Here is a 20,801-nt window from a genome sequence, read left to right as displayed (position 1 = left end):
GGGCTCGCTCAGGGCTTGTCACGCATAACTGCAGGCCTGACAGAGCAGAACTGCTCTCCTCTCATCTCCTCTCCTGTCCTCTCCTCTCCTCTCCTCTCCTCTCCTCTCCTGTCCTCTCCTGTCCGCCAGTCCAATATCTAAGAGACTGTTTGCCTGAAAGGACAGAGGGTTTTCAGTTCCAAAATCAATGTCAAGGACACATAACACAATGAATTTTATTTTATTTTGTTGTTAATTTATTAATTTTCTTGATTTTATGTTAATTCATGTTATGTTATTTCATGTCATTTTTTTTCCCTTTGTGACTCTGTTTCAGAACCCAGGCTCACAAGCATTAGCTCAAGCCCAAGTGTAGCCAGGAGTAGGCTGAGGCATTCTTCAGTTTAGCATGAGAAAAGATCCCTTGCAGGCTGGCAAAGGCAAGTCCCAGAGCTGCAGAGAGCAGCAGCAGGAATAGAGGCCAAGCTGTCCGCGGGTCCTGCAGAGGGAGAACCTTGACAAGGAGTTGTGGGACTGACCATGCACAAAAGAGGAAGAAAAAGAAGAAGAAGAAGAGGAAGAGGAAGAAGAGGAAGAAGAGGTGAGTGGTACCGTGGCATCTCTTCCAAAGCGTGACATGTAGCGATGACGAGCAGACTTTTTGCCTTGCACAACTTGTTTGGCTGCTGTGCTTCTTGGCCAGGGATGCATGAGAAGCGCTCTGGTCCCTGCCAGGCGCTTGTGTTACCTGCAGGGAGAGCTGAGAAGTGGCAGCTGCGGCTGCCAGCATGGTGGAGCATGAGCAGCCGGCTCCCAGGCCAAATGGCCCAAAGAAATGGTGTCAAGGGGCGGTGCTGAGAACTGCAGAGGAAGGCAAAAAACCGCCGGGGACCAGTGCCAATGTGCCGCGGGGGAAAAAGTTCCTTGCTGAGCCCAGTGCTGGCCATGGGCTGTTCCCTGAGCATGTGAGCCAGACCTGGCTCCTTGTCCCACAGGCTGCTCATGCTTCCGAGGAGCTGCCCAAGCCCTATCCTCCCTTGAGCTGGAGCTATCTGGCGGACTTGCCAGAGTGCCCAAGTGCCTCTGAGCTGATAGACCTTGTGGGCAAGAATCCTTGCTGTCCCTGTGCGGGACACCAGTGGGTGTTCCAAAGCACTGCAAGCCCTTGCAAGCCCTTGCAAGCCCTCGACATCCTATCTCTTACGGCTCCTGAGCGTTGCTGTGTAGGAGATGAGGATGGTGAGCTGTGCAGTGCTCCTCAAGAAGGAATTGCCTTGGTCTTGCCACTGCTATCCAGTTGAAAAGGATTTGCATCCATGAGCCGAGCTTGGAAGGTGGCCCTGCCAGCAGATTGTCTTGCAGCGGAGAACCTCCAGCAGCCTCATGCAAGGTTTTCTTCCCTCAGCCCCTGGCCTGTGATTCCAGCAGCTCCTCAAGTGCTTCCTGTCAGATGTGCTGGGGCTGCCCCCGGGCCAGCTCTGGCAGTGGACACGGGAGGCTGCTCCTCTGGATCCTGCGTGGGGCCTGGTGACCACTGCGTTGCCGGGTGCTGGCATTGTGACATGGGGGTGACACAGCCGCATATGTGCAGCCCTTTGGAGGAAGCCTTTGGGGTGCTGGCTCCAAATCAGTCCCTGTACCTACAAAATAGGGGAGTAAGCAACCTAATAGAGTCCCTTTTTTGCAAAAAGACAGTGTGGATTTGTTGCCAGTGCAGCCTTCCTTCCAGTAGCAATACTGCCTGTAGTATCATGTATGGAGGCCTCAGGGCTCGCTCAGGGCTTGTCACGCAGAACTGCAGGCCTGACAGAGCACAACTGCTCTCCTGTCCTCTCCTCTCCTCTCCTCTCCTCTCCTCTCCTCTCCTCTCCTCTCCTCTCCTCTCCTCTCCTGTCCTCTCCTCTCCTCTCCTCTCCCCTCCTCTCCTCTCCTCTCCTCTCCTCTCCTCTCCTCTTCTCTCCTGTCCGCCAGTCCAATATCTAAGAGACTGTTTGCCTGAAAGGACAGAGGGTTTTCAGTTCCAAAATCAATGTCAAGGACACATAACACAATGAATTTTATTTTATTTTGTTGTTAATTTATTAATTTTCTTGATTTTATGTTAATTCATGTTCTGTGATTTCATGTCATTTTTTTTCCCTTTGTGACTCTGTTTCAGAACCCAGGCTCACAAGCATTAGCTCAAGCCCAAGTGTAGCCAGGAGTATGCTGAGGCATTCTTCAGTTTAGCATGAGAAAAGATCCCTTGCAGGCTGGCAAAGGCAAGTCCCAGAGCTGCAGAGAGCAGCAGCAGGAATAGAGACCAAGCTGTCCGCGGGTCCTGCAGAGGGAGAACCTTGACAAGGAGTTGTGGGTCTGACCATGCACAAAAGAGGAAGAAGAAGAAGAAGAAGAAGAAGAGGAAAAAGAGGAAGAAGAGGAAGAAGAGGTGAGTGGTACCGTGGCATCTCTTCCAAAGCGTGACATGTAGCGATGACGAGCAGACTTTTTGCCTTCCACAACTTGTTTGGCTGCTGTGCTTCTTGGCCAGGGATGCATGAGAAGCGCTCTGGTCCCTGCCAGGTGCTTGTGTTAGCTGCAGGGAGAGCTGAGAAGTGGCAGCTGCGGCTGCCAGCATGGTGGAGCATGAGCAGTCGGCTCCCAGGCCAAATGGCCCAAAGAAATGGTGGCAAGGGGCCGTGCTGAGAACTGCAGAGGAAGGCAAAAAACCGCCGGGGACCAGTGCCAATGTGCCCCAGGGGAAAAAGTTCCTTGCTGAGCCCAGTGCTGGCCATGGGCTGTTCCCTGAGCATGTGAGCCAGACCTGACTCCTTGTCCCACAGGCTGCTCATGCTTCCCAGGAGCTGCCCAAGCCCTATCCTCCCTTGAGCTGGAGCTATCTGGCGGACTTGCCAGAGTGCCCAAGTGCCTCGGAGCTGCTAGACCTTGTGGGCAAGAATCCTTGCTGTCCCTGTGTAGGACACCAGTGGGTGTTCCAAAGCACTGCAAGCCCTCGCAAGCCCTTGCAAGCCCTCGACATCCTATCTCTTACGGCTCCTGAGCGTTGCTGTGTAGGAGATGAGGATGGTGAGCTGTGCAGTGCTCCTCAAGAAGGAATTGCCTTGGTCTTGCCACTGCTATCCAGTTGAAAAGGATTTGCATCCATGAGCCGAGCTTGGAAGGTGGCCCTGCCAGCAGATTGTCTTGCAGCGGAGAACCTCCAGCAGCCTCATGCAAGGTTTTCTTCCCTCAGCCCCTGGCCTGGGATTCCAGCAGCTCCTCAAGTGCTTCCTGTCAGATGTGCTGGGGCTGCCCCCGGGCCAGCTCTGGCAGTGGACACGGGAGGCTGCTCCTCTGGATCCTGCGTGGGGCCTGGTGACCACTGCGTTGCCGGGTGCTGGCATTGTGACATGGGGGTGACACAGCCGCATATGTGCAGCCCTTTGGAGGAAGCCTTTGGGGTGCTGGCACCAAATCAGTCCCTGTACCTACAAAATAGGGGAGTAAGCAACCTACTAGAGTCACTTTTTTGCAAAAAGACAGTGTGGATTTGTTGCCAGTGCAGCCTTCCTTCCAGTAGCAATACTACCTGTAGTATCATGTATGGAGGCCTCAGGGCTCGCTCAGGGCTTGTCACGCAGAACTGCAGGCCTGACAGAGCAGAACTGCTCTCCTCTCATCTCCTCTCCTGTCCTCTCCTCTCCTCTCCTCTCCTCTCCTGTCCTCTCCTGTCCGCCAGTCCAATATCTAAGAGACTGTTTGCCTGAAAGGACAGAGGGTTTTCAGTTCCAAAATCAATGTCAAGGACACATAACACAATGAATTTTATTTTATTTTGTTGTTAATTTATTAATTTTCTTGATTTTATGTTAATTCATGTTATGTTATTTCATGTCATTTTTTTTTCCCTTTGTGACTCTGTTTCAGAACCCAGGCTCACAAGCATTAGCTCAAGCCCAAGTGTAGCCAGGAGTAGGCTGAGGCATTCTTCAGTTTAGCCTGAGAAAAGATCCCTTGCAGGCTGGCAAAGGCAAGTCCCAGAGCTGCAGAGAGCAGCAGCAGGAATAGAGGCCAAGCTGTCCGCGGGTCCTGCAGAGGGAGAACCTTGACAAGGAGTTGTGGGACTGACCATGCACAAAAGAGGAAGAAGAAGAAGAAGAAGAAGAAGAAGAAGAAGAAGAGGAAGAAGAGGTGAGTGGTACCGTGGCATCTCTTCCAAAGCGTGACATGTAGCGATGACGAGCAGACTTTTTGCCTTGCACAACTTGTTTGGCTGCTGTGCTTCTTGGCCAGGGATGCATGAGAAGCGCTCTGGTCCCTGCCAGGTGCTTGTGTTAGCTGCAGGGAGAGCTGAGAAGTGGCAGCTGCGGCTGCCAGCATGGTGGAGCATGAGCAGCCGGCTCCCAGGCCAAATGGCCCAAAGAAATGGTGGCAAGGGGCGGTGCTGAGAACTGCAGAGGAAGGCAAAAAACCGCCGGGGACCAGTGCCAATGTGCCCCAGGGGAAAAAGTTCCTTGCTGAGCCCAGTGCTGGCCATGGGCTGTTCCCTGAGCATGTGAGCCAGACCTGGCTCCTTGTCCCACAGGCTGCTCATGCTTCCCAGGAGCTGCCCAAGCCCTATCCTCCCTTGAGCTGGAGCTATCTGGCGGACTTGCCACAGTGCCCAAGTGCCTCTGAGCTGATAGACCTTGTGGGCAAGAATCCTTGCTGTCCCTGTGCGGGACACCAGTGGGTGTTCCAAAGCACTGCAAGCCCTTGCAAGCCCTTGCAAGCCCTCGACATCCTATCTCTTACGGCTCCTGAGCGTTGCTCTGTAGGAGATGAGGATGGTGAGCTGTGCAGTGCTCCTCAAGAAGGAATTGCCTTGGTCTTGCCACTGCTATCCAGTTGAAAAGGATTTGCATCCATGAGCCGAGCTTGGAAGGTGGCCCTGCCAGCAGATTGTCTTGCAGCGGAGAACCTCCAGCAGCCTCATGCAAGGTTTTCTTCCCTCAGCCCCTGGCCTGGGATTCCAGCAGCTCCTCAAGTGCTTCCTGTCAGATGTGCTGGGGCTGCCCCCGGGCCAGCTCTGGCAGTGGACACGGGAGGCTGCTCCTCTGGATCCTGAGTGGGGCCTGGTGACCACTGCGTTGCCGGGTGCTGGCATTGTGACATGGGGGTGACACAGCCGCATATGTGCAGCCCTTTGGAGGAAGCCTTTGGGGTGCTGGCTCCAAATCAGTCCCTGTAGCTACAAAATAGGGGAGTAAGCAACCTAATAGAGTCCCTTTTTTGCAAAAAGACAGTGTGGACTTGTTGCCAGTGCAGCCTTCCTTCCAGTAGCAATACTGCCTGTAGTATCATGTATGGAGGCCTCAGGGCTCGCTCAGGGCTTGTCACGCAGAACTGCAGGCCTGACAGAGCACAACTGCTCTCCTCTCCTCTCCTCTCCTCTCCTCTCCTCTCCTCTCCTCTCCTCTCCTCTCCTCTCCTCTCCTGTCCCCTCCTCTCCCCTCCTCTCCTCTCCTCTCCTCTCCTCTCCTCTCCTCTCCTCTCCTCTTCTCTCCTGTCCGCCAGTCCAATATCTAAGAGACTGTTTGCCTGAAAGGACAGAGGGTTTTCAGTTCCAAAATCAATGTCAAGGACACATAACACAATGAATTTTATTTTATTTTGTTGTTAATTTATTAATTTTCTTGATTTGATGTTAATTCATGTTATGTTATTTCATGTCATTTTTTTTCCCTTTGTGACTCTGTTTCAGAACCCAGGCTCACAAGCATTAGCTCAAGCCCAAGTGTAGCCAGGAGTAGGCTGAGGCATTCTTCAGTTTAGCATGAGAAAAGATCCCTTGCAGGCTGGCAAAGGCAAGTCCCAGAGCTGCAGAGAGCAGCAGCAGGAATAGAGGCCAAGCTGTCCGCGGGTCCTGCAGAGGGAGAACCTTGACAAGGAGTTGTGGGTCTGACCATGCACAAAAGAGGAAGAAGAAGAAGAAGAAGAAGAAGAGGAAGAAGAGGAAGAAGAGGAAGAAGAGGTGAGTGGTACCGTGGCATCTCTTCCAAAGCGTGACATGTAGCGATGACGAGCAGACTTTTTGCCTTCCACAACTTGTTTGGCTGCTGTGCTTCTTGGCCAGGGATGCATGAGAAGCGCTCTGGTCCCTGCCAGGTGCTTGTGTTAGCTGCAGGGAGAGCTGAGAAGTGGCAGCTGCGGCTGCCAGCATGGTGGAGCATGAGCAGCCGGCTCCCAGGCCAAATGGCCCAAAGAAATGGTGGCAAGGGACGGTGCTGAGAACTGCAGAGGAAGGCAAAAAACCGCCGGGGACCAGTGCCAATGTGCCCCAGGGGAAAAAGTTCCTTGCTGAGCCCAGTGCTGGCCATGGGCTGTTCCCTGAGCATGTAAGCCAGACCTGGCTCCTTGTCCCACAGGCTGCTCATGCTTCCCAGGAGCTGCCCAAGCCCTATCCTCCCTTGAGCTGGAGCTATCTGGCGGACTTGCCAGAGTGCCCAAGTGCCTCTGAGCTGATAGACCTTGTGGGCAAGAATCCTTGCTGTCCCTGTGTAGGACACCAGTGGGTGTTCCAAAGCACTGCAAGCCCTTGCAAGCCCTTGCAAGCCCTCGACATCCTATCTCTTACGGCTCCTGAGCGTTGCTGTGTAGGAGATGAGGATGGTGAGCTGTGCAGTGCTCCTCAAGAAGGAATTGCCTTGGTCTTGCCACTGCTATCCAGTTGAAAAGGATTTGCATCCATGAGCCGAGCTTGGAAGGTGGCCCTGCCAGCAGATTGTCTTGCAGCGGAGAACCTCCAGCAGCCTCATGCAAGGTTTTCTTCCCTCAGCCCCTGGCCTGTGATTCCAGCAGCTCCTCAAGTGCTTCCTGTCAGATGTGCTGGGGCTGCCCCCGGGCCAGCTCTGGCAGTGGACACGGGAGGCTGCTCCTCTGGATCCTGCGTGGGGCCTGGTGACCACTGCGTTGCCGGGTGCTGGCATTGTGACATGGGGGTGACACAGCCGCATATGTGCAGCCCTTTGGAGGAAGCCTTTGGGGTGCTGGCACCAAATCAGTCCCTGTACCTACAAAACAGGGGAGTAAGCAACCTAATAGAGTCCCTTTTTTGCAAAAAGACAGTGTGGATTTGTTGCCAGTGCAGCCTTCCTTCCAGTAGCAATACTACCTGTAGTATCATGTATGGAGGCCTCAGGGCTCGCTCAGGGCTTGTCACGCAGAACTGCAGGCCTGACAGAGCACAACTGCTCTCCTCTCCTCTCCTCTCCTCTCCTCTCCTCTCCTCTCCTCTCCTCTCCTCTCCTCTCCTCTCCTCTCCTGTCCGCCAGTCCAATATCTAAGAGACTGTTTGCCTGAAAGGACAGAGGGTTTTCAGTTCCAAAATCAATGTCAAGGACACATAACACAATGAATTTTATTTTATTTTGTTGTTAATTTATTAATTTTCTTGATTTTATGTTAATTCATGTTATGTTATTTCATGTCATTTTTTTTCCCTTTGTGACTCTGTTTCAGAACCCAGGCTCACAAGCATTAGCTCAAGCCCAAGTGTAGCCAGGAGTAGGCTGAGGCATTCTTCAGTTTAGCCTGAGAAAAGATCCCTTGCAGGCTGGCAAAGGCAAGTCCCAGAGCTGCAGAGAGCAGCAGCAGGAATAGAGGCCAAGCTGTCCGCGGGTCCTGCAGAGGGAGAACCTTGACAAGGAGTTGTGGGTCTGACCATGCACAAAAGAGGAAGAAGAAGAAGAAGAAGAAGAAGAAGAGGAAGAAGAGGAAGAAGAGGTGAGTGGTACCGTGGCATCTCTTCCAAAGCGTGACATGTAGCGATGACGAGCAGACTTTTTGCCTTCCACAACTTGTTTGGCTGCTGTGCTTCTTGGGCAGGGATGCATGAGAAGCGCTCTGGTCCCTGCCAGGCACTTGTGTTAGCTGCAGGGAGAGCTGAGAAGTGGCAGCTGCGGCTGCCAGTATGGTGGAGCATGAGCAGCCGGCTCCCAGGCCAAATGGCCCAAAGAAATGGTGTCAAGGGGCGGTGCTGAGAACTGCAGAGGAAGGCAAAAAACCACCGGGGACCAGTGCCAATGTGCCCCGGGGGAAAAAGTTCCTTGCTGAGCCCAGTGCTGGCCATGGGCTGTTCCCTGAGCATGTGAGCCAGACCTGGCTCCTTGTCCCACAGGCTGCTCATGCTTCCCAGGAGCTGCCCAAGCCCTATCCTCCCTTGAGCTGGAGCTATCTGGCGGACTTGCCAGAGTGCCCAAGTGCCTCTGAGCTGATAGACCTTGTGGGCAAGAATCCTTGCTGTCCCTGTGCGGGACACCAGTGGGTGTTCCAAAGCACTGCAAGCCCTTGCAAGCCCTTGCAAGCCCTCGACATCCTGTCTCTTATGGCTCCTGAGCGTTGCTGTGTAGGAGATGAGGATGGTGAGCTGTGCAGTGCTCCTCAAGAAGGAATTGCCTTGGTCTTGCCACTGCTATCCAGCTGAAAAGGATTTGCATCCATGAGCCGAGCTTGGAAGGTGGCCCTGCCAGCAGATTGTCTTGCAGCGGAGAACCTCCAGCAGCCTCATGCAAGGTTTTCTTCCCTCAGCCCCTGGCCTGGGATTCCAGCAGCTCCTCAAGTGCTTCCTGTCAGATGTGCTGGGGCTGCCCCCGGGCCAGCTCTGGCAGTGGACACGGGAGGCTGCTCCTCTGGATCCTGCGTGGGGCCTGGTGACCACTGCGTTGCCGGGTGCTGGCATTGTGACATGGGGGTGACACAGCCGCATATGTGCAGCCCTTTGGAGGAAGCCTTTGGGGTGCTGGCTCCAAATCAGTCCCTGTACCTATAAAATAGGGGAGTAAGCAACCTAATAGAGTCCCTTTTTTGCAAAAAGACAGTGTGGATTTGTTGCCAGTGCAGCCTTCCTTCCAGTAGCAATACTGCCTGTAGTATCATGTATGGAGGCCTCAGGGCTCGCTCAGGGCTTGTCACGCAGAACTGCAGGCCTGACAGAGCAGAACTGCTCTCCTCTCCTCTCCTCTCCTCTCCTGTCCTCTCCTCTCCCCTCCTCTCCTCTCCTCTCCTCTCCTCTCCTCTCCTCTCCTCTCCTCTCCTCTCCTCTCCTCTCCAGTCCTCTCCTCTTCTCTTCTCTCCTCTCCTCTCCTCTCCTGTCCGCCAGTCCAATATCTAAGAGACTGTTTGCCTGAAAGGACAGAGGGTTTTCAGTTCCAAAATCAATGTCAAGGACACATAACACAATGAATTTTATTTTATTTTGTTGTTAATTTATTAATTTTCTTGATTTGATGTTAATTCATGTTATGTTATTTCATGTCATTTTTTTTCCCTTTGTGACTCTGTTTCAGAACCCAGGCTCACAAGCATTAGCTCAAGCCCAAGTGTAGCCAGGAGTAGGCTGAGGCATTCTTCAGTTTAGCATGAGAAAAGATCCCTTGCAGGCTGGCAAAGGCAAGTCCCAGAGCTACAGAGAGCAGCAGCAGGAATAGAGGCCAAGCTGTCCGCGCTTCCTGCAGAGGGAGAACCTTGACAAGGAGTTGTGGGACTGACCATGCACAAAAAAGGAGGAAGAAGAAGAAGAAGAAGAAGAAGAAGAGGCAGAAGAGGAAGAAGAGGTGAGTGGTACCGTGGCATCTCTTCCAAAGCGTGACATGTAGCGATGACGAGCAGACTTTTTGCCTTCCACAACTTGTTTGGCTGCTGTGCTTCTTGGCCAGGGATGCATGAGAAGCACTCTGGTCCCCGCCAGGCGCTTGTGTTAGCTGCAGGGAGAGCTGAGAAGTGGCAGCTGTGGCTGCCAGCATGGTGGAGCATGAGCAGCCGGCTCCCAGGCCAAATGGCCCAAAGAAATGGTGTCAAGGGGCGGTGCTGAGAACTGCAGAGGAAGGCAAAAAACCGCCGGGGACCAGTGCCAATGTGCCCCGGGGGAAAAAGTTCCTTGCTGAGCCCAGTGCTGGCCATGGGCTGTTCCCTGAGCATGTGAGCCAGACCTGGCTCCTTGTCCCACAGGCTGCTCATGCTTCCCAGGAGCTGCCCAAGCCCTATCCTCCCTTGAGCTGGAGCTATCTGGCGGACTTGCCAGAGTGCCCAAGTGCCTCTGAGCTGATAGACCTTGTGGGCAAGAATCCTTGCTGTCCCTGTGCGGGACACCAGTGGGTGTTCCAAAGCACTGCAAGCCCTTGCAAGCCCTTGCAAGCCCTCGACATCCTATCTCTTACGGCTCCTGAGCGTTGCTCTGTAGGAGATGAGGATGGTGAGCTGTGCAGTGCTCCTCAAGAAGGAATTGCCTTGGTCTTGCCACTGCTATCCAGTTGAAAAGGATTTGCATCCATGAGCCGAGCTTGGAAGGTGGCCCTGCCAGCAGATTGTCTTGCAGCGGAGAACCTCCAGCAGCCTCATGCAAGGTTTTCTTCCCTCAGCCCCTGGCCTGTGATTCCAGTAGCTCCTCAAGTGCTTCCTGTCAGATGTGCTGGGGCTGCCCCCGGGCCAGCTCTGGCAGTGGACACGGGAGGCTGCTCCTCTGGATCCTGCGTGGGGCCTGGTGACCACTGCGTTGCCGGGTGCTGGCATTGTGACATGGGGGTGACACAGCCGCATATGTGCAGCCCTTTGGAGGAAGCCTTTGGGGTGCTGGCTCCAAATCAGTCCCTGTACCTACAAAATAGGGGAGTAAGCAACCTACTAGAGTCCCTTTTTTGCAAAAAGACAGTGTGGATTTGTTGCCAGTGCAGCCTTCCTTCCAGTAGCAATACTGCCTGTAGTATCATGTATGGAGGCCTCAGGGCTCGCTCAGGGCTTGTCACGCAGAACTGCAGGCCTGACAGAGCACAACTGCTCTCCTCTCCTCTCCTCTCCTCTCCTCTCCTCTCCTCTCCTCTCCTCTCCTCTCCTCTCCTCTCCTCTCCTCTCCTCTCCTCTCCTGTCCTCTCCTCTCCTCTCCCCTCCTCTCCTCTCCTCTCCTCTCCTCTCCTCTCCTCTCCTCTCCTCTTCTCTCCTGTCCGCCAGTCCAATATCTAAGAGACTGTTTGCCTGAAAGGACAGAGGGTTTTCAGTTCCAAAATCAATGTCAAGGACACATAACACAATGAATTTTATTTTATTTTGTTGTTAATTTATTAATTTTCTTGATTTTATGTTAATTCATGTTCTGTGATTTCATGTCATTTTTTTTCCCTTTGTGACTCTGTTTCAGAACCCAGGCTCACAAGCATTAGCTCAAGCCCAAGTGTAGCCAGGAGTAGGCTGAGGCATTCTTCAGTTTAGCATGAGAAAAGATCCCTTGCAGGCTGGCAAAGGCAAGTCCCAGAGCTGCAGAGAGCAGCAGCAGGAATAGAGGCCAAGCTGTCCGCGGGTCCTGCAGAGGGAGAACCTTGACAAGGAGTTGTGGGACTGACCATGCACAAAAGAGGAAGAAGAAGAAGAAGAAGAAGAAGAAGAGGCAGAAGAGGAAGAAGAGGTGAGTGGTACCGTGGCATCTCTTCCAAAGCGTGACATGTAGCGATGACGAGCAGACTTTTTGCCTTGCACAACTTGTTTGGCTGCTGTGCTTCTTGGCCAGGGATGCATGAGAAGCGCTCTGGTCCCTGCCAGGTGCTTGTGTTAGCTGCAGGGAGAGCTGAGAAGTGGCAGCTGCGGCTGCCAGCATGGTGGAGCATGAGCAGCCGGCTCCCAGGCCAAATGGCCCAAAGAAATGGTGTCAAGGGGCGGTGCTGAGAACTGCAGAGGAAGGCAAAAAACCGCCGGGGACCAGTGCCAATGTGCCCCGGGGGAAAAAGTTCCTTGCTGAGCCCAGTGCTGGCCATGGGCTGTTCCCTGAGCATGTGAGCCAGACCTGGCTCCTTGTCCCACAGGCTGCTCATGCTTCCCAGGAGCTGCCCAAGCCCTATCCTCCCTTGAGCTGGAGCTATCTGGCGGACTTGCCAGAGTGCCCAAGTGCCTCTGAGCTGATAGACCTTGTGGGCAAGAATCCTTGCTGTCCCTGTGCGGGACACCAGTGGGTGTTCCAAAGCACTGCAAGCCCTTGCAAGCCCTTGCAAGCCCTCGACATCCTATCTCTTACGGCTCCTGAGCGTTGCTGTGTAGGAGATGAGGATGGTGAGCTGTGCAGTGCTCCTCAAGAAGGAATTGCCTTGGTCTTGCCACTGCTATCCAGTTGAAAAGGATTTGCATCCATGAGCCGAGCTTGGAAGGTGGCCCTGCCAGCAGATTGTCTTGCAGCGGAGAACCTCCAGCAGCCTCATGCAAGGTTTTCTTCCCTCAGCCCCTGGCCTGTGATTCCAGCAGCTCCTCAAGTGCTTCCTGTCAGATGTGCTGGGGCTGCCCCCGGGCCAGCTCTGGCAGTGGACACGGGAGGCTGCTCCTCTGGATCCTGCGTGGGGCCTGGTGACCACTGCGTTGCCGGGTGCTGGCATTGTGACATGGGGGTGACACAGCCGCATATGTGCAGCCCTTTGGAGGAAGCCTTTGGGGTGCTGGCTCCAAATCAGTCCCTGTAGCTACAAAATAGGGGAGTAAGCAACCTAATAGAGTCCCTTTTTTGCAAAAAGACAGTGTGGATTTGTTGCCAGTGCAGCCTTCCTTCCAGTAGCAATACTGCCTGTAGTATCATGTATGGAGGCCTCAGGGCTCGCTCAGGGCTTGTCACGCAGAACTGCAGGCCTGACAGAGCAGAACTGCTCTCCTCTCCTCTCCTCTCCTCTCCTCTCCTCTCCTCTCCTCTCCTCTCCTCTCCTCTTCTCTCCTCTCCTTTTCTATCCTGTCCGCCAGTCCAATATCTAAGAGACTGTTTGCCTGAAAGGACAGAGGGGTTTCAGTTCCAATTATCAATGTCAAGGACACATAACACAATGAATTTTATTTCATGTTGTTGTTAATTTATTAATTTTCTTGATTTTATGTTAATTCATGTGATGTTATTTCATGTCATTTTTTTTCCCTTTGTGACTCTGTTTCAGAACCCAGGCTCACAAGCATTAGCTCAAGCCCAAGTGTAGCCAGGAGTAGGCTGAGGCATTCTTCAGTTTAGCATGAGAAAAGATCCCTTGCAGGCTGGCAAAGGCAAGTCCCAGAGCTGCAGAGAGCAGCAGCAGGAATAGAGGCCAAGCTGTTCACGGTTCCTGCAGAGGGAGAACCTTGACAAGGAGTTGTGGGACTGACCATGCACAAAAGAGGAAGAAGAAGAAGAAGAAGAAGAAGAAGAAGAGGCAGAAGAGGAAGAAGAGGTGAGTGGTACCGTGGCATCTCTTCCAAAGCGTGACATGTAGCGATGACGAACAGACTTTTTGCCTTCCACAACTTGTTTGGCTGCTGTGCTTCTTGGCCAGGGATGCATGAGAAGCGCTCTGGTCCCTGCCAGGCGCTTGTGTTAGCTGCAGGGAGAGCTGAGAAGTGGCAGCTGTGGCTGCCAGCATGGTGGAGCATGAGCAGCCGGCTCCCAGGCCAAATGGCCCAAAGAAATGGTGTCAAGGGGCGGTGCTGAGAACTGCAGAGGAAGGCAAAAAACCGCCGGGGACCAGTGCCAATGTGCCCCGGGGGAAAAAGTTCCTTGCTGAGCCCAGTGCTGGCCATGGGCTGTTCCCTGAGCATGTGAGCCAGACCTGGCTCCTTGTCCCACAGGCTGCTCATGCTTCCCAGGAGCTGCCCAAGCCCTATCCTCCCTTGAGCTGGAGCTATCTGGCGGACTTGCCAGAGTGCCCAAGTGCCTCTGAGCTGATAGACCTTGTGGGCAAGAATCCTTGCTGTCCCTGTGTAGGACACCAGTGGGTGTTCCAAAGCACTGCAAGCCCTTGCAAGCCCTTGCAAGCCCTCGACATCCTATCTCTTAAGGCTCCTGAGCGTTGCTCTGTAGGAGATGAGGATGGTGAGCTGTGCAGTGCTCCTCAAGAAGGAATTGCCTTGGTCTTGCCACTGCTATCCAGTTGAAAAGGATTTGCATCCATGAGCCGAGCCTGGAAGGTGGCCCTGCCAGCAGATTGTCTTGCAGCGGAGAACCTCCAGCAGCCTCATGCAAGGTTTTCTTCCCTCAGCCCCTGGCCTGGGATTCCAACAGCTCCTCAAGTGCTTCCTGTCAGCTGTGCTGGGGCTGCCCCCGGGCCAGCTCTGGCAGTGGACACGGGAGGCTGCTCCTCTGGATCCTGCGTGGGGCCTGGTGACCACTGCGTTGCCGGGTGCTGGCATTGTGACATGGGGGTGACACAGCCGCATATGTGCAGCCCTTTGGAGGAAGCCTTTGGGGTGCTGGCTCCAAATCAGTCCCTGTACCTACAAAATAGGGGAGTAAGCAACCTAATAGAGTCCCTTTTTTGCAAAAAGACAGTGTGGATTTGTTGCCAGTGCAGCCTTCCTTCCAGTAGCAATACTGCCTGTAGTATCATGTATGGAGGCCTCAGGGCTCGCTCAGGGCTTGTCATGCAGAACTGCTGGCCTGACAGAGCACAACTGCTCTCCTCTCCTCTCCTCTCCTCTCCTCTCCTCTCCTCTCCTCTCCTCTTCTCTCCTCTCCTTTTCTATCCTGTCCGCCAGTCCAATATCTAAGAGACTGTTTGCCTGAAAGGACAGAGGGTTTTCAGTTCCAAAATCAATGTCAAGGACACATAACACAATGAATTTTATTTTATTTTGTTGTTAATTTATTAATTTTCTTGATTTTATGTTAATTCATGTGATGTTATTTCATGTCATTTTTTTTCCCTTTGTGACTCTGTTTCAGAACCCAGGCTCACAAGCATTAGCTCAAGCCCAAGTGTAGCCAGGAGTAGGCTGAGGCATTCTTCAGTTTAGCATGAGAAAAGATCCCTTGCAGGCTGGCAAAGGCAAGTCCCAGAGCTGCAGAGAGCAGCAGCAGGAATAGAGGCCAAGCTGTCCGCGGGTCCTGCAGAGGGAGAACCTTGACAAGGAGTTGTGGGACTGACCATGCACAAAAGAGGAAGAAGAAGAAGAAGAAGAAGAAGAAGAAGAAGAGGCAGAAGAGGAAGAAGAGGTGAGTGGTACCATGGCATCTCTTCCAAAGCGTGACATGTAGCGATGACGAGCAGACTTTTTGCCTTCCACAACTTGTTTGGCTGCTGTGCTTCTTGGGCAGGGATGCATGAGAAGCGCTCTGGTCCCTGCCAGGCGCTTGTGTTAGCTGCAGGGAGAGCTGAGAAGTGGCAGCTGCGGCTGCCAGCATGGTGGAGCATGAGCAGCCGGCTCCCAGGCCAAATGGCCCAAAGAAATGGTGGCAAGGGGCCGTGCTGAGAACTGCAGAGGAAGGCAAAAAACTGCCGGGGACCGGTGCCAATGTGCCCCAGGGGAAAAAGTTCCTTGCTGAGCCCAGTGCTGGCCATGGGCTGTTCCCTGAGCATGTGAGCCAGACATGGCTCCTTGTCCCACAGGCTGCTCATGCTTCCCAGGAGCTGCCCAAGCCCTATCCTCCCTTGAGCTGGAGCTACGTCGCGGACTTGCCAGAGTGCCCAAGTGCCTCGGAGCTGATAGACCTTGTGGGCAAGAATCCTTGCTGTCCCTGTGTAGGACACCAGTGGGTGTTCCAAAGCACTGCAAGCCCTTGCAAGCCCTTGCAAGCCCTCGACATCCTATCTCTTACGGCTCCTGAGCGTTGCTCTGTAGGAGATGAGGATGGTGAGCCGTGCAGTGCTCCTCAAGAAGGAATTGCCTTGGTCTTGTCACTGCTATCCAGTTGAAAAGGATTTGCATCCATGAGCCGAGCTTGGAAGGTGGCCCTGCCAGCAGATTGTCTTGCAGCGGAGAACCTCCAGCAGCCTCATGCAAGGTTTTCTTCCCTCAGCCCCTGGCCTGTGATTCCAGCAGCTCCTCAAGTGCTTCCTGTCAGATGTGCTGGGGCTGCCCCCGGGCCAGCTCTGGCAGTGGACACGGGAGGCTGCTCCTCTGGATCCTGCGTGGGGCCTGGCGACCACTGCGTTGCCGGGTGCTGGCATTGTGACATGGGGGTGACACAGCCGCATATGTGCAGCCCTTTGGAGGAAGCCTTTGGGGTGCTGGCTCCAAATCAGTCCCTGTACCTACAAAATAGGGGAGTAAGCAACCTAATAGAGTCCCTTTTTTGCAAAAAGACAGTGTGGATTTGTTGCCAGTGCAGCCTTCCTTCCAGTAGCAATACTGCCTGTAGTATCATGTATGGAGGCCTCAGGGCTCGCTCAGGGCTTGTCACGCAGAACTGCAGGCCTGACAGAGCAGAACTGCTCTCCTCTCCTCTCCTCTCCTCTCCTCTCCTCTCCTCTCCTCTCCTCTCCTCTCCTCTCCTCTCCTCTCCTCTCCTCTCCTCTCCTCTCCTCTCCTCTCCTCTCCTGTCCTCTCCTCTCCTCTCCTCTCCTCTCCTCTTCTCTCCTGTCCGCCAGTCCAATATCTAAGAGACTGTTTGCCTGAAAGGACAGAGGTTTTTCAGTTCCAAAATCAATGTCAAGGACACATAACACAATGAATTTTATTTTATTTTGTTGTTAATTTATTAATTTTCTTGATTTGATGATAATTCATGTTATGTGATTTCATGTCATTTTTTTTCCCTTTGTGACTCTGTTTCAGAACCCAGGCTCACAAGCATTAGCTCAAGCCCAAGTGTAGCCAGGAGTAGGCTGAGGCATTCTTCAGTTTAGCATGAGAAAAGATCTCTTGCAGGCTGGCAAAGACAAGTCCCAGAGCTGCAGAGAGCAGCAGCAGGAATAGAGGCCAAGCTGTCCGCGGTTCCTGCAGAGGGAGAACCTTGACAAGGAGTTGTGGGACTGACCATGCACAAAAGAGGAAGAAGAAGAAGAAGAAGAAGAAAAAGAAGAAGAAGAAGAGGCAGAAGAGGAAGAAGAGGTGAGTGGTACCGTGGCATCTCTTCCAAAGCGTGACATGTAGCGATGACGAGCAGACTTTTTGCCTTCCACAACTTGTTTGGCTGCTGTGCTTCTTGGCCAGGGATGCATGAGAAGCGCTCTGGTCCCCGCCAGGCGCTTGTGTTAGCTGCAGGGAGAGCTGAGAAGTGGCAGCTGTGGCTGCCAGCATGGTGGAGCATGAGCAGCCGGCTCCCAGGCCAAATGGCCCAAAGAAATGGTGGCAAGGGGCCGTGCTGAGAACTGCAGAGGAAGGCAAAAAACCGCCGGGGACCAGTGCCAATGTGCCCCAGGGGAAAAAGTTCCTTGCTGAGCCCAGTGCTGGCCATGGGCTGTTCCCTGAGCATGTGAGCCAGACCTGGCTCCTTGTCCCACAGGCTGCTCATGCTTCCCAGGAGCTGCCCAAGCCCTATCCTCCCTTGAGCTGGAGCTATCTGGCGGACTTGCCAGAGTGCCCAAGTGCCTCGGAGCTGATAGACCTTGTGGGCAAGAATCCTTGCTGTCCCTGTGTAGGACACCAGTGGGTGTTCCAAAGCACTGCAAGCCCTTGCAAGCCCTTGCAAGCCCTCGACATCCTATCTCTTACGGCTCCTGAGCGTTGCTCTGTAGGAGATGAGGATGGTGAGCTGTGCAGTGCTCCTCAAGAAGGAATTGCCTTGGTCTTGCCACTGCTATCCAGTTGAAAAGGATTTGCATCCATGAGCCGAGCTTGGAAGGTGGCCCTGCCAGCAGATTGTCTTGCAGCGGAGAACCTCCAGCAGCCTCATGCAAGGTTTTCTTCCCTCAGCCCCTGGCCTGTGATTCCAACAGCTCCTCAAGTGCTTCCTGTGAGATGTGCTGGGGCTGCCCCCGGGCCAGCTCTGGCAGTGGACACGGGAGGCTGCTCCTCTGGATCCTGCGTGGGGCCTGGTGACCACTGCGTTGCCGGGTGCTGGCATTGTGACATGGGGGTGACACAGCCGCATATGTGCAGCCCTTTGGAGGAAGCCTTTGGGGTGCTGGCTCCAAATCAGTCCCTGTACCTACAAAATAGGGGAGTAAGCAACCTAATAGAGTCCCTTTTTTGCAAAAAGACAGTGTGGATTTGTTGCCAGTGCAGCCTTCCTTCCAGTAGCAATACTGCCTGTAGTATCATGTATGGAGGCCTCAGGGCTCGCTCAGGGCTTGTCACGCAGAACTGCAGGCCTGACAGAGCAGAACTGCTCTCCTCTCCTCTCCTGTCCTCTCCTCTCCTCTCCTCTCCTCTCCTCTCCTCTCTCTCCTCTCCTCTCCTCTTCTATCCTGTCCGCCAGTCCAATATCTAAGAGACTGTTTGCCTGAAAGGACAGAGGGGTTTCAGTTCCAATTATCAATGTCAAGGACACATAACACAATGAATTTTATTTCATGTTGTTGTTAATTTATTAATTTTCTTGATTTTATGTTAATTCATGTTCTGTTATTTCATGTCATTTTTTTTCCCTTTGTGACTCTGTTTCAGAACCCAGGCTCACAAGCATTAGCTCAAGCCCAAGTGTAGCCAGGAGTAGGCTGAGGCATTCTTCAGTTTAGCATGAGAAAAGATCCCTTGCAGGCTGGCAAAGGCAAGTCCCAGAGCTGCAGAGAGCAGCAGCAGGAATAGAGGCCAAGCTGTCCGCGGTTCCTGCAGAGGGAGAACCTTGACAAGGAGTTGTGGGACTGACCATGCACAAAAGAGGAAGAAGAAGAAGAAGAAGAAGAAGAAGAAGAAGAGGCAGAAGAGGAAGAAGAGGTGAGTGGTACCGTGGCATCTCTTCCAAAGCGTGACATGTAGCGATGACGAGCAGACTTTTTGCCTTCCACAACTTGTTTGGCTGCTGTGCTTCTTGGCCAGGGATGCATGAGAAGCGCTCTGGTCCCTGCCAGGCGCTTCTGTTAGCTGCAGGGAGAGCTGAGAAGTGGCAGCTGCGGCTGCCAGCATGGTGGAGCATGAGCAGCCGGCTCCCAGGCCAAATGGCCCAAAGAAATGGTGGCAAGGGGCCGTGCTGAGAACTGCAGAGGAAGGCAAAAAACTGCCGGGGACCGGTGCCAATGTGCCCCAGGGGAAAAAGTTCCTTGCTGAGCCCAGTGCTGGTCATGGGCTGTTCCCTGAGCATGTGAGCCAGACCTGGCTCCTTGTCCCACAGGCTGCTCATGCTTCCCAGGAGCTGCCCAAGCCCTATCCTCCCTTGAGCTGGAGCTATCTGGCGGACTTGCCAGAGTGCCCAAGTGCCTCGGAGCTGATAGACCTTGTGGGCAAGAATCCTTGCTGTCCCTGTGTAGGACACCAGTGGGTGTTCCAAAGCACTGCAAGCCCTTGCAAGCCCTTGCAAGCCCTCGACATCCTATCTCTTACGGCTCCTGAGCGTTGCTCTGTAGGAGATGAGGATGGTGAGCTGTGCAGTGCTCCTCAAGAAGGAATTGCCTTGGTCTTGTCACTGCTATCCAGTTGAAAAGGATTTGCATCCATGAGCCGAGCTTGGAAGGTGGCCCTGCCAGCAGATTGTCTTGCAGCGGAGAACCTCCAGCAGCCTCATGCAAGGTTTTCTTCCCTCAGCCCCTGGCCTGTGATTCCAGCAGCTCCTCAAGTGCTTCCTGTCAGATGTGCTGGGGCTGCCCCCGGGCCAGCTCTGGCAGTGGACATGGGAGGCTGCTCCTCTGGATCCTGCGTGGGGCCTGGCGACCACTGCGTTGCCGGGTGCTGGCATTGTGACATGGGGGTGACACAGCCGCATATGTGCAGCCCTTTGGAGGAAGCCTTTGGGGTGCTGGCTCCAAATCAGTCCCTGTACCTACAAAATAGGGGAGTAAGCAACCTACTAGAGTCCCTTTTTTGCAAAAAGACAGTGTGGATTTGTTGCCAGTGCAGCCTTCCTTCCAGTAGCAATACTGCCTGTAGTATCATGTATGGAGGCCTCAGGGCTCGCTCAGGGCTTGTCACGCAGAACTGCAGGCCTGACAGAGCAGAATTGCTCTCCTCTCCTCTCCTGTCCTCTCCTCTCCTCTCCTCTCCTCTCCTCTCCTCTCCTCTCCTCTCCTGTCCTCTCCTCTCCTCTCCTCTCCTTTCCTCTCCTCTCCTCTCCTCTCCTGTCCTCTCCTCTCCTCTCCTCTCCTCTCCTCTCCTCTCCTCTTCTCTCCTGTCCGCCAGTCCAATATCTAAGAGACTGTTTGCCTGAAAGGACAGAGGTTTTTCAGTTCCAAAATCAATGTCAAGGACACATAACACAATGAATTTTATTTTATTTTGTTGTTAATTTATTAATTTTCTTGATTTGATGTTTATTCATGTTATGTGATTTCATGTCATTTTTTTTCCCTTTGTGACTCTGTTTCAGAACCCAGGCTCACAAGCATTAGCTCAAGCCCAAGTGTAGCCAGGAGTAGGCTGAGGCATTCTTCAGTTTAGCATGAGAAAAGATCCCTTGCAGGCTGGCAAAGACTAGTCCCAGAGCTGCAGAGAGCAGCAGCAGGAATAGAGGCCAAGCTGTCCGCGGTTCCTGCAGAGGGAGAACCTTGACAAGGAGTTGTGGGACTGACCATGCAGAAAAGAGGAAGAAGAAGAAGAAGAAGAAGAAGAAGAAGAAGAAGAAGAGGAAGAAGAGGAAGAAGAGGTGAGTGGTACCGTGGCATCTCTTCCAAAGCGTGACATGTAGCGATGACGAGCAGACTTTTTGCCTTCCACAACTTGTTTGGCTGCTGTGCTTCTTGGCCAGGGATGCATGAGAAGCGCTCTGGTCCCCGCCAGGCGCTTGTGTTAGCTGCAGGGAGAGCTGAGAAGTGGCAGCTGCGGCTGCCAGCATGGTGGAGCATGAGCAGCCGGCTCCCAGGCCAAATGGCCCAAAGAAATGGTGGCAAGGGGCCGTGCTGAGAACTGCAGAGGAAGGCAAAAAACCGCCGGGGACCAGTGCCAATGTGCCCCGGGGGAAAAAGTTCCTTGCTGAGCCCAGTGCTGGCCATGTGCTGTTCCCTGAGCATGTGAGCCAGACCTGGCTCCTTGTCCCACAGGCTGCTCATGCTTCCCAGGAGTTGCCCAAG

The sequence above is a fragment of the Caloenas nicobarica genome, chromosome 9 (assembly GCF_036013445.1).
Source record: "Caloenas nicobarica isolate bCalNic1 chromosome 9, bCalNic1.hap1, whole genome shotgun sequence".
Taxonomy (NCBI): domain Eukaryota; kingdom Metazoa; phylum Chordata; class Aves; order Columbiformes; family Columbidae; genus Caloenas; species Caloenas nicobarica.
This window is presented reverse-complemented; position numbering follows the sequence as displayed.